This window comes from Pholis gunnellus (assembly GCF_910591455.1).
Source record: "Pholis gunnellus genome assembly, chromosome: 24".
Lineage (NCBI taxonomy): Eukaryota > Metazoa > Chordata > Actinopteri > Perciformes > Pholidae > Pholis > Pholis gunnellus.
In genome coordinates this window covers 8,718,519-8,730,244 of record NC_136551.1, presented here as the reverse complement: position 1 = coordinate 8,730,244, position 11,726 = coordinate 8,718,519, and positions in this window count along the sequence as shown.

Genomic DNA, 11,726 nt, shown 5'->3' with positions numbered 1-11,726 from the left:
ACTTTATTATAACATTTTTCGACATGCTATACTATGACTCTATTTATTTATTTTTCAACATGCTATATATATAGTCATATACTATGACTTTATTTTTCAACGTGTTATACTATGACTTTATTTATTTATTTTTCAACATGCTATATATATAGTCATATACTATGACTTTATTTTTCAACATGCTATACTATGACTTTATTTTTACATTTTTCGACATGCTATACTATGACTTTATTTATTTATTTTTCAACATGCAATTCTATGACTTTATTTATTTATTTTTCGACATGCTATATATATATAGTCATATACTATGACTTTATTTTTTTATTTTTCAACATGCTATATTATGACTTTATTTTTACATTTGTCGACATGCTATACTATGACTTTATTATAACATTTTTCGACATGCTATACTATGACTTTATTTATACATTTTTCAACATGCTATACTATGACTTTATTTTTACATTTTTCGACATGCTATACTATGACTTTATTATAACATTTTTCGACATGCTATACTATGACTTTATGTATTTATTTTTCAACATGCTATACTATGACTTTATTTATTTATTTTTCGACATGCTATATATATAGTCATATACTATGACTTTATTTTTCAACATGCTATACTATGACTTTATTTTTACATTTTTTGACATGCTATACTATGACTTTATTATTACATTTTTCAACATGCTGTACTATGACTTTATTATAACATTTTTCGACATGCTATACTATGACTTTATTTTTACATTTTTCAACATGCTATACTATGACTTTATTTTTACATTTTTCGACATGCTATACTATGACTTTATTTATTTATTTTTCGACATGCTATATATATGGTCATATACTATGACTTTATTTTTCAACATGCTATACCATGACTTTATTTATTTATTTTTCAACATGCTATATGCTATATGTCAAAAACACTCATAGTATAGCATGTCGAAAAATGTTAAAAACAGTCATAGTATAGCATGTCAAAAACACTCATAGTATAGCATGTCAAAAACAGTCATAGTATAGCATGTCGAAAAATGTTAAAAACACTCATAGTATAGCATGTCGAAAAAAGTCTAAAACAGTCATAGTATAGCATGTCGAAAAATGTTAAAAACAGTCATAGTATAGCATGTCAAAAACACTCATAGTATAGCATGTCGAAAACAGTTATAGTATAGCATGTCGAAAAACACTCATAGTATAGCATGTCAAAAACACTCATAGTATAGCATGTCAAAAACACTCATAGTATAGCATGTCGAAAAATGTTAAAAACAGTCATAGTATAGCATGTCAAAAACACTCATAGTATAGCATGTCGAAAAATGTTAAAAACACTCATAGTATAGCATGTCGAAAAAAGTCAAAAACAGTTATAGTATAGCATGTCAAAAACAGTCATAGTATAGCATGTCGAAAACACTCATAGTATAGCATGTCGAAAAATGTTAAAAACAGTCATAGTATAGCATGTCAAAAACACTCATAGTATAGCATGTCGAAAAACACTCATAGTATAGCATGTCAAAAACACTCATAGTATAGCATGTCGAAAAATGTTAAAAACACTCATAGTATAGCATGTCGAAAAAAGTCAAAAACAGTTATAGTATAGCATGTCAAAAACAGTCATAGTATAGCATGTCGAAAACACTCATAGTATAGCATGTCGAAAAATGTTAAAAACAGTCATAGTATAGCATGTCAAAAACACTCATAGTATAGCATGTCGAAAACAGTCATAGTATAGCATGTCGAAAAATGTTAAAAACAGTCATAGTATAGCATGTCGAAAAACAATCATAGTATAGCATGTCGAAAAACAGTCATAGTATAGCATGTCAAAAACACTCATAGTATAGCATGTCGAAAAACACTCATAGTATAGCATGTCGAAAAACACTCATAGTATAGCATGTCAAAAACACTCATAGTATAGCATGTCGAAAAATGTTAAAAACAGTCATAGTATAGCATGTCGAAAAACACTCATAGTATAGCATGTCAAAAACACTCATAGTATAGCATGTCGAAAAATGTTAAAAACAGTCATAGTATAGCATGTCGAAAAACACTCATAGTATAGCATGTCAAAAACACTCATAGTATAGCATGTCGAAAAATGTTAAAAACAGTCATAGTATAGCATGTCGAAAAACAGTCATAGTATAGCATGTCAAAAACACTCATAGTATAGCATGTCGAAAAATGTTAAAAACAGTCATAGTATAGCATGTCGAAAAACACTCATAGTATAGCATGTCAAAAACACTCATAGTATAGCATGTCGAAAAATGTTAAAAACAGTCATAGTATAGCATGTCGAAAAACACTCATAGTATAGCATGTCGAAAAATGTCAAAAACAGTTATAGTATAGCATGTCAAAAACAGTCATAGTATAGCATGTCGAAAACACTCATAGTATAGCATGTCGAAAAATGTTAAAAACAGTCATAGTATAGCATGTCAAAAACACTCATAGTATAGCATGTCAAAAACAGTCATAGTATAGCATGTCGAAAAATGTTAAAAACAGTCATAGTATAGCATGTCGAAAAAAGTCAAAAACAGTCATAGTATAGCATGTCGAAAAACAGTCATAGTATAGCATGTCAAAAACACTCATAGTATAGCATGTCGAAAAACACTCATAGTATAGCATGTCAAAAACACTCATAGTATAGCATGTCGAAAAATGTTAAAAACACTCATAGTATAGCATGTCGAAAAATGTTAAAAACACTCATAGTATAGCATGTCGAAAAAAGTCTAAAACAGTCATAGTATAGCATGTCGAAAAATGTTAAAAACAGTCATAGTATAGCATGTCAAAAACACTCATAGTATAGCATGTCGAAAACAGTTATAGTATAGCATGTCGAAAAACACTCATAGTATAGCATGTCAAAAACACTCATAGTATAGCATGTCAAAAACACTCATAGTATAGCATGTCGAAAAATGTTAAAAACAGTCATAGTATAGCATGTCAAAAACACTCATAGTATAGCATGTCGAAAAATGTTAAAAACAGTCATAGTATAGCATGTCAAAAACACTCATAGTATAGCATGTCGAAAAATGTTAAAAACACTCATAGTATAGCATGTCGAAAAAAGTCAAAAACAGTTATAGTATAGCATGTCAAAAACAGTCATAGTATAGCATGTCGAAAACACTCATAGTATAGCATGTCGAAAAATGTTAAAAACAGTCATAGTATAGCATGTCAAAAACACTCATAGTATAGCATGTCGAAAAATGTTAAAAACAGTCATAGTATAGCATGTCGAAAAACACTCATAGTATAGCATGTCGAAAACAGTTATAGTATAGCATGTCGAAAAACACTCATAGTATAGCATGTCAAAAACACTCATAGTATAGCATGTCAAAAACACTCATAGTATAGCATGTCGAAAAATGTTAAAAACAGTCATCGTATACTATAGTATAGTATAGCATGTCGAAAAACACTCATAGTATAGCATGTCAAAAACACTCATAGTATAGCATGTCGAAAAATGTTAAAAACAGTCATAGTATAGCATGTCGAAAAACAGTCATAGTATAGCATGTCAAAAACACTCATAGTATAGCATGTCGAAAAATGTTAAAAACAGTCATAGTATAGCATGTCGAAAAACACTCATAGTATAGCATGTCAAAAACACTCATAGTATAGCATGTCGAAAAATGTTAAAAACAGTCATAGTATAGCATGTCGAAAAACACTCATAGTATAGCATGTCGAAAAAAGTCAAAAACAGTTATAGTATAGCATGTCAAAAACAGTCATAGTATAGCATGTCGAAAACACTCATAGTATAGCATGTCGAAAAATGTTAAAAACACTCATAGTATAGCATGTCAAAAACACTCATAGTATAGCATGTCAAAAACACTCATAGTATAGCATGTCGAAAAATGTTAAAAACAGTCATAGTATAGCATGTCAAAAACACTCATAGTATAGCATGTCGAAAAATGTTAAAAACAGTCATAGTATAGCATGTCAAAAACACTCATAGTATAGCATGTCGAAAAATGTTAAAAACACTCATAGTATAGCATGTCGAAAAAAGTCAAAAACAGTTATAGTATAGCATGTCAAAAACAGTCATAGTATAGCATGTCGAAAAACACTCATAGTATAGCATGTCGAAAACAGTTATAGTATAGCATGTCGAAAAACACTCATAGTATAGCATGTCAAAAACACTCATAGTATAGCATGTCAAAAACACTCATAGTATAGCATGTCGAAAAATGTTAAAAACAGTCATAGTATACTATAGTATAGTATAGCATGTCGAAAAACACTCATAGTATAGCATGTCGAAAAATGTTAAAAACAGTCATAGTATAGCATGTCAAAAACATTCATAGTATAGCATGTCGAAAAACACTCATATTATAGCATGTCAAAAACACTCATAGTATAGCATGTCGAAAAATGTTAAAAACACTCATAGTATAGCATGTCGAAAAAAGTCAAAAACAGTTATAGTATAGCATGTCAAAAACAGTCATAGTATAGCATGTCGAAAACACTCATAGTATAGCATGTCGAAAAATGTTAAAAACAGTCATAGTATAGCATGTCAAAAACACTCATAGTATAGCATGTCGAAAACAGTCATAGTATAGCATGTCGAAAAATGTTAAAAACAGTCATAGTATAGCATGTCGAAAAACAATCATAGTATAGCATGTCGAAAAACAGTCATAGTATAGCATGTCAAAAACACTCATAGTATAGCATGTCGAAAAACACTCATAGTATAGCATGTCGAAAAACACTCATAGTATAGCATGTCAAAAACACTCATAGTATAGCATGTCGAAAAATGTTAAAAACAGTCATAGTATAGCATGTCGAAAAACACTCATAGTATAGCATGTCAAAAACACTCATAGTATAGCATGTCGAAAAATGTTAAAAACAGTCATAGTATAGCATGTCGAAAAACACTCATAGTATAGCATGTCAAAAACACTCATAGTATAGCATGTCGAAAAATGTTAAAAACAGTCATAGTATAGCATGTCGAAAAACACTCATAGTATAGCATGTCGAAAACAGTTATAGTATAGCATGTCGAAAAACACTCATAGTATAGCATGTCAAAAACACTCATAGTATAGCATGTCAAAAACACTCATAGTATAGCATGTCGAAAAATGTTAAAAACAGTCATAGTATAGCATGTCGAAAAATGTTAAAAACAGTCATAGTATAGCATGTCGAAAAACACTCATAGTATAGCATGTCAAAAACACTCATAGTATAGCATGTCGAAAAATGTTAAAAACAGTCATAGTATAGCATGTCGAAAAACAGTCATAGTATAGCATGTCAAAAACACTCATAGTATAGCATGTCGAAAAATGTTAAAAACAGTCATAGTATAGCATGTCGAAAAACACTCATAGTATAGCATGTCAAAAACACTCATAGTATAGCATGTCGAAAAATGTTAAAAACAGTCATAGTATAGCATGTCGAAAAACACTCATAGTATAGCATGTCGAAAAAAGTCAAAAACAGTTATAGTATAGCATGTCAAAAACAGTCATAGTATAGCATGTCGAAAACACTCATAGTATAGCATGTCGAAAACAGTTATAGTATAGCATGTCGAAAAACACTCATAGTATAGCATGTCAAAAACACTCATAGTATAGCATGTCAAAAACACTCATAGTATAGCATGTCGAAAAATGTTAAAAACAGTCATAGTATAGCATGTCGAAAAACACTCATAGTATAGCATGTCAAAAACACTCATAGTATAGCATGTCGAAAAATGTTAAAAACAGTCATAGTATAGCATGTCAAAAAACACTCATAGTATAGCATGTCAAAAACACTCATAGTATAGCATGTCGAAAAATGTTAAAAACAGTCATAGTATAGCATGTCGTAAAACAGTCATAGTATAGCATGTCAAAAACACTCATAGTATAGCATGTCGAAAAATGTTAAAAACAGTCATAGTATAGCATGTCGAAAAACACTCATAGTATAGCATGTCAAAAACACTCATAGTATAGCATGTCGAAAAATGTTAAAAACAGTCATAGTATAGCATGTCGAAAAACACTCATAGTATAGCATGTCGAAAAAAGTCAAAAACAGTTATAGTATAGCATGTCAAAAACAGTCATAGTATAGCATGTCGAAAACACTCATAGTATAGCATGTCGAAAAATGTTAAAAACAGTCATAGTATAGCATGTCAAAAACACTCATAGTATAGCATGTCGAAAACAGTCATAGTATAGCATGTCGAAAAATGTTAAAAACAGTCATAGTATAGCATGTCGAAAAAAGTCAAAAACAGTCATAGTATAGCATGTCGAAAAACAGTCATAGTATAGCATGTCAAAAACACTCATAGTATAGCATGTCGAAAAACACTCATAGTATAGCATGTCAAAAACACTCATAGTATAGCATGTCGAAAAATGTTAAAAACACTCATAGTATAGCATGTCGAAAAATGTTAAAAACACTCATAGTATAGCATGTCGAAAAAAGTCTAAAACAGTCATAGTATAGCATGTCGAAAAATGTTAAAAACAGTCATAGTATAGCATGTCAAAAACACTCATAGTATAGCATGTCGAAAACAGTTATAGTATAGCATGTCGAAAAACACTCATAGTATAGCATGTCAAAAACACTCATAGTATAGCATGTCAAAAACACTCATAGTATAGCATGTCGAAAAATGTTAAAAACAGTCATAGTATAGCATGTCAAAAACACTCATAGTATAGCATGTCGAAAAATGTTAAAAACAGTCATAGTATAGCATGTCAAAAACACTCATAGTATAGCATGTCGAAAAATGTTAAAAACACTCATAGTATAGCATGTCGAAAAAAGTCAAAAACAGTTATAGTATAGCATGTCAAAAACAGTCATAGTATAGCATGTCGAAAACACTCATAGTATAGCATGTCGAAAAATGTTAAAAACAGTCATAGTATAGCATGTCAAAAACACTCATAGTATAGCATGTCGAAAAATGTTATAAACAGTCATAGTATAGCATGTCGAAAAACACTCATAGTATAGCATGTCGAAAACAGTTATAGTATAGCATGTCGAAAAACACTCATAGTATAGCATGTCAAAAACACTCATAGTATAGCATGTCAAAAACACTCATAGTATAGCATGTCGAAAAATGTTAAAAACAGTCATAGTATAGCATGTCGAAAAACATTCATAGTATAGCATGTCAAAAACACTCATAGTATAGCATGTCGAAAAATGTTAAAAACAGTCATAGTATAGCATGTCGAAAAACACTCATAGTATAGCATGTCAAAAACACTCATAGTATAGCATGTCGAAAAATGTTAAAAACAGTCATAGTATAGCATGTCGAAAAACAGTCATAGTATAGCATGTCAAAAACACTCATAGTATAGCATGTCGAAAAATGTTAAAAACAGTCATAGTATAGCATGTCGAAAAACACTCATAGTATAGCATGTCAAAAACACTCATAGTATAGCATGTCGAAAAATGTTAAAAACAGTCATAGTATAGCATGTCGAAAAACACTCATAGTATAGCATGTCGAAAAAAGTCAAAAACAGTTATAGTATAGCATGTCAAAAACAGTCATAGTATAGCATGTCGAAAACACTCATAGTATAGCATGTCGAAAAATGTTAAAAACACTCATAGTATAGCATGTCAAAAACACTCATAGTATAGCATGTCAAAAACACTCATAGTATAGCATGTCGAAAAATGTTAAAAACAGTCATAGTATAGCATGTCAAAAACACTCATAGTATAGCATGTCGAAAAATGTTAAAAACAGTCATAGTATAGCATGTCAAAAACACTCATAGTATAGCATGTCGAAAAATGTTAAAAACACTCATAGTATAGCATGTCGAAAAAAGTCAAAAACAGTTATAGTATAGCATGTCAAAAACAGTCATAGTATAGCATGTCGAAAACACTCATAGTATAGCATGTCGAAAAATGTTAAAAACAGTCATAGTATAGCATGTCAAAAACACTCATAGTATAGCATGTCGAAAAACACTCATAGTATAGCATGTCAAAAACACTCATAGTATAGCATGTCGAAAAATGTTAAAAACACTCATAGTATAGCATGTCGAAAAAAGTCAAAAACAGTTATAGTATAGCATGTCAAAAACAGTCATAGTATAGCATGTCGAAAACACTCATAGTATAGCATGTCGAAAAATGTTAAAAACAGTCATAGTATAGCATGTCAAAAACACTCATAGTATAGCATGTCGAAAACAGTCATAGTATAGCATGTCGAAAAATGTTAAAAACAGTCATAGTATAGCATGTCGAAAAACAATCATAGTATAGCATGTCGAAAAACAGTCATAGTATAGCATGTCAAAAACACTCATAGTATAGCATGTCGAAAAACACTCATAGTATAGCATGTCGAAAAACACTCATAGTATAGCATGTCAAAAACACTCATAGTATAGCATGTCGAAAAATGTTAAAAACAGTCATAGTATAGCATGTCGAAAAACACTCATAGTATAGCATGTCAAAAACACTCATAGTATAGCATGTCGAAAAATGTTAAAAACAGTCATAGTATAGCATGTCGAAAAACACTCATAGTATAGCATGTCAAAAACACTCATAGTATAGCATGTCGAAAAATGTTAAAAACAGTCATAGTATAGCATGTCGAAAAACACTCATAGTATAGCATGTCGAAAACAGTTATAGTATAGCATGTCGAAAAACACTCATAGTATAGCATGTCAAAAACACTCATAGTATAGCATGTCAAAAACACTCATAGTATAGCATGTCGAAAAATGTTAAAAACAGTCATAGTATAGCATGTCGAAAAACACTCATAGTATAGCATGTCAAAAACACTCATAGTATAGCATGTCGAAAAATGTTAAAAACAGTCATAGTATAGCATGTCGAAAAACACTCATAGTATAGCATGTCAAAAACACTCATAGTATAGCATGTCGAAAAATGTTAAAAACAGTCATAGTATAGCATGTCGAAAAACAGTCATAGTATAGCATGTCAAAAACACTCATAGTATAGCATGTCGAAAAATGTTAAAAACAGTCATAGTATAGCATGTCGAAAAACACTCATAGTATAGCATGTCAAAAACACTCATAGTATAGCATGTCGAAAAATGTTAAAAACAGTCATAGTATAGCATGTCGAAAAACACTCATAGTATAGCATGTCGAAAAAAGTCAAAAACAGTTATAGTATAGCATGTCAAAAACAGTCATAGTATAGCATGTCGAAAACACTCATAGTATAGCATGTCGAAAAATGTTAAAAACAGTCATAGTATAGCATGTCAAAAACACTCATAGTATAGCATGTCGAAAACAGTCATAGTATAGCATGTCGAAAAATGTTAAAAACAGTCATAGTATAGCATGTCGAAAAAAGTCAAAAACAGTCATAGTATAGCATGTCGAAAAACAGTCATAGTATAGCATGTCAAAAACACTCATAGTATAGCATGTCGAAAAACACTCATAGTATAGCATGTCAAAAACACTCATAGTATAGCATGTCGAAAAATGTTAAAAACACTCATAGTATAGCATGTCAAAAACACTCATAGTATAGCATGTCGAAAAATGTTAAAAACAGTCATAGTATAGCATGTCAAAAACACTCATAGTATAGCATGTCGAAAAATGTTAAAAACAGTCATAGTATAGCATGTCGAAAAATGTTGAAAACAGTCATAGTATAGCATGTCAAAAACACTCATAGTATAGCATGTCGAAAAAAGTCTAAAACAGTCATAGTATAGCATGTCAAAAACACTCATAGTATAGCATGTCAAAAACACTCATAGTATAGCATGTCGAAAAATGTTAAAAACAGTCATAGTATAGCATGTCGAAAAACACTCATAGTATAGCATGTCAAAAACACTCATAGTATAGCATGTCGAAAAATGTTAAAAACAGTCATAGTATAGCATGTCGAAAAACAGTCATAGTATAGCATGTCAAAAACACTCATAGTATAGCATGTCGAAAAATGTTAAAAACAGTCATAGTATAGCATGTCGAAAAACACTCATAGTATAGCATGTCAAAAACACTCATAGTATAGCATGTCGAAAAATGTTAAAAACAGTCATAGTATAGCATGTCGAAAAACACTCATAGTATAGCATGTCGAAAAAAGTCAAAAACAGTTATAGTATAGCATGTCAAAAACAGTCATAGTATAGCATGTCGAAAACACTCATAGTATAGCATGTCGAAAAATGTTAAAAACAGTCATAGTATAGCATGTCAAAAACACTCATAGTATAGCATGTCAAAAACAGTCATAGTATAGCATGTCGAAAAATGTTAAAAACAGTCATAGTATAGCATGTCGAAAAAAGTCAAAAACAGTCATAGTATAGCATGTCGAAAAACAGTCATAGTATAGCATGTCAAAAACACTCATAGTATAGCATGTCGAAAAACACTCATAGTATAGCATGTCAAAAACACTCATAGTATAGCATGTCGAAAAATGTTAAAAACACTCATAGTATAGCATGTCGAAAAATGTTAAAAACACTCATAGTATAGCATGTCGAAAAAAGTCTAAAACAGTCATAGTATAGCATGTCGAAAAATGTTAAAAACAGTCATAGTATAGCATGTCAAAAACACTCATAGTATAGCATGTCGAAAACAGTTATAGTATAGCATGTCGAAAAACACTCATAGTATAGCATGTCAAAAACACTCATAGTATAGCATGTCAAAAACACTCATAGTATAGCATGTCGAAAAATGTTAAAAACAGTCATAGTATAGCATGTCAAAAACACTCATAGTATAGCATGTCGAAAAATGTTAAAAACAGTCATAGTATAGCATGTCAAAAACACTCATAGTATAGCATGTCGAAAAATGTTAAAAACACTCATAGTATAGCATGTCGAAAAAAGTCAAAAACAGTTATAGTATAGCATGTCAAAAACAGTCATAGTATAGCATGTCAAAAACACTCATAGTATAGCATGTCGAAAAATGTTAAAAACACTCATAGTATAGCGTGTCGAAAAATGTTAAAAACAGTCATAGTATAGCATGTCAAAAACACTCATAGTATAGCATGTCGAAAAATGTTAAAAACAGTCATAGTATAGCATGTCGAAAAATGTTGAAAACAGTCATAGTATAGCATGTCAAAAACACTCATAGTATAGCATGTCGAAAAAAGTCTAAAACAGTCATAGTATAGCATGTCAAAAACACTCATAGTATAGCATGTCAAAAACACTCATAGTATAGCATGTCGAAAAATGTTAAAAACAGTCATAGTATAGCATGTCGAAAAACACTCATAGTATAGCATGTCAAAAACACTCATAGTATAGCATGTCGAAAAATGTTAAAAACAGTCATAGTATAGCATGTCGAAAAACAGTCATAGTATAGCATGTCAAAAACACTCATAGTATAGCATGTCGAAAAATGTTAAAAACAGTCATAGTATAGCATGTCGAAAAACACTCATAGTATAGCATGTCAAAAACACTCATAGTATAGCATGTCGAAAAATGTTAAAAACAGTCATAGTATAGCATGTCGAAAAACACTCATAGTATAGCATGTCGAAAAAAGTCAAAAACAGTTATAGTATAGCATGTCAAAAAC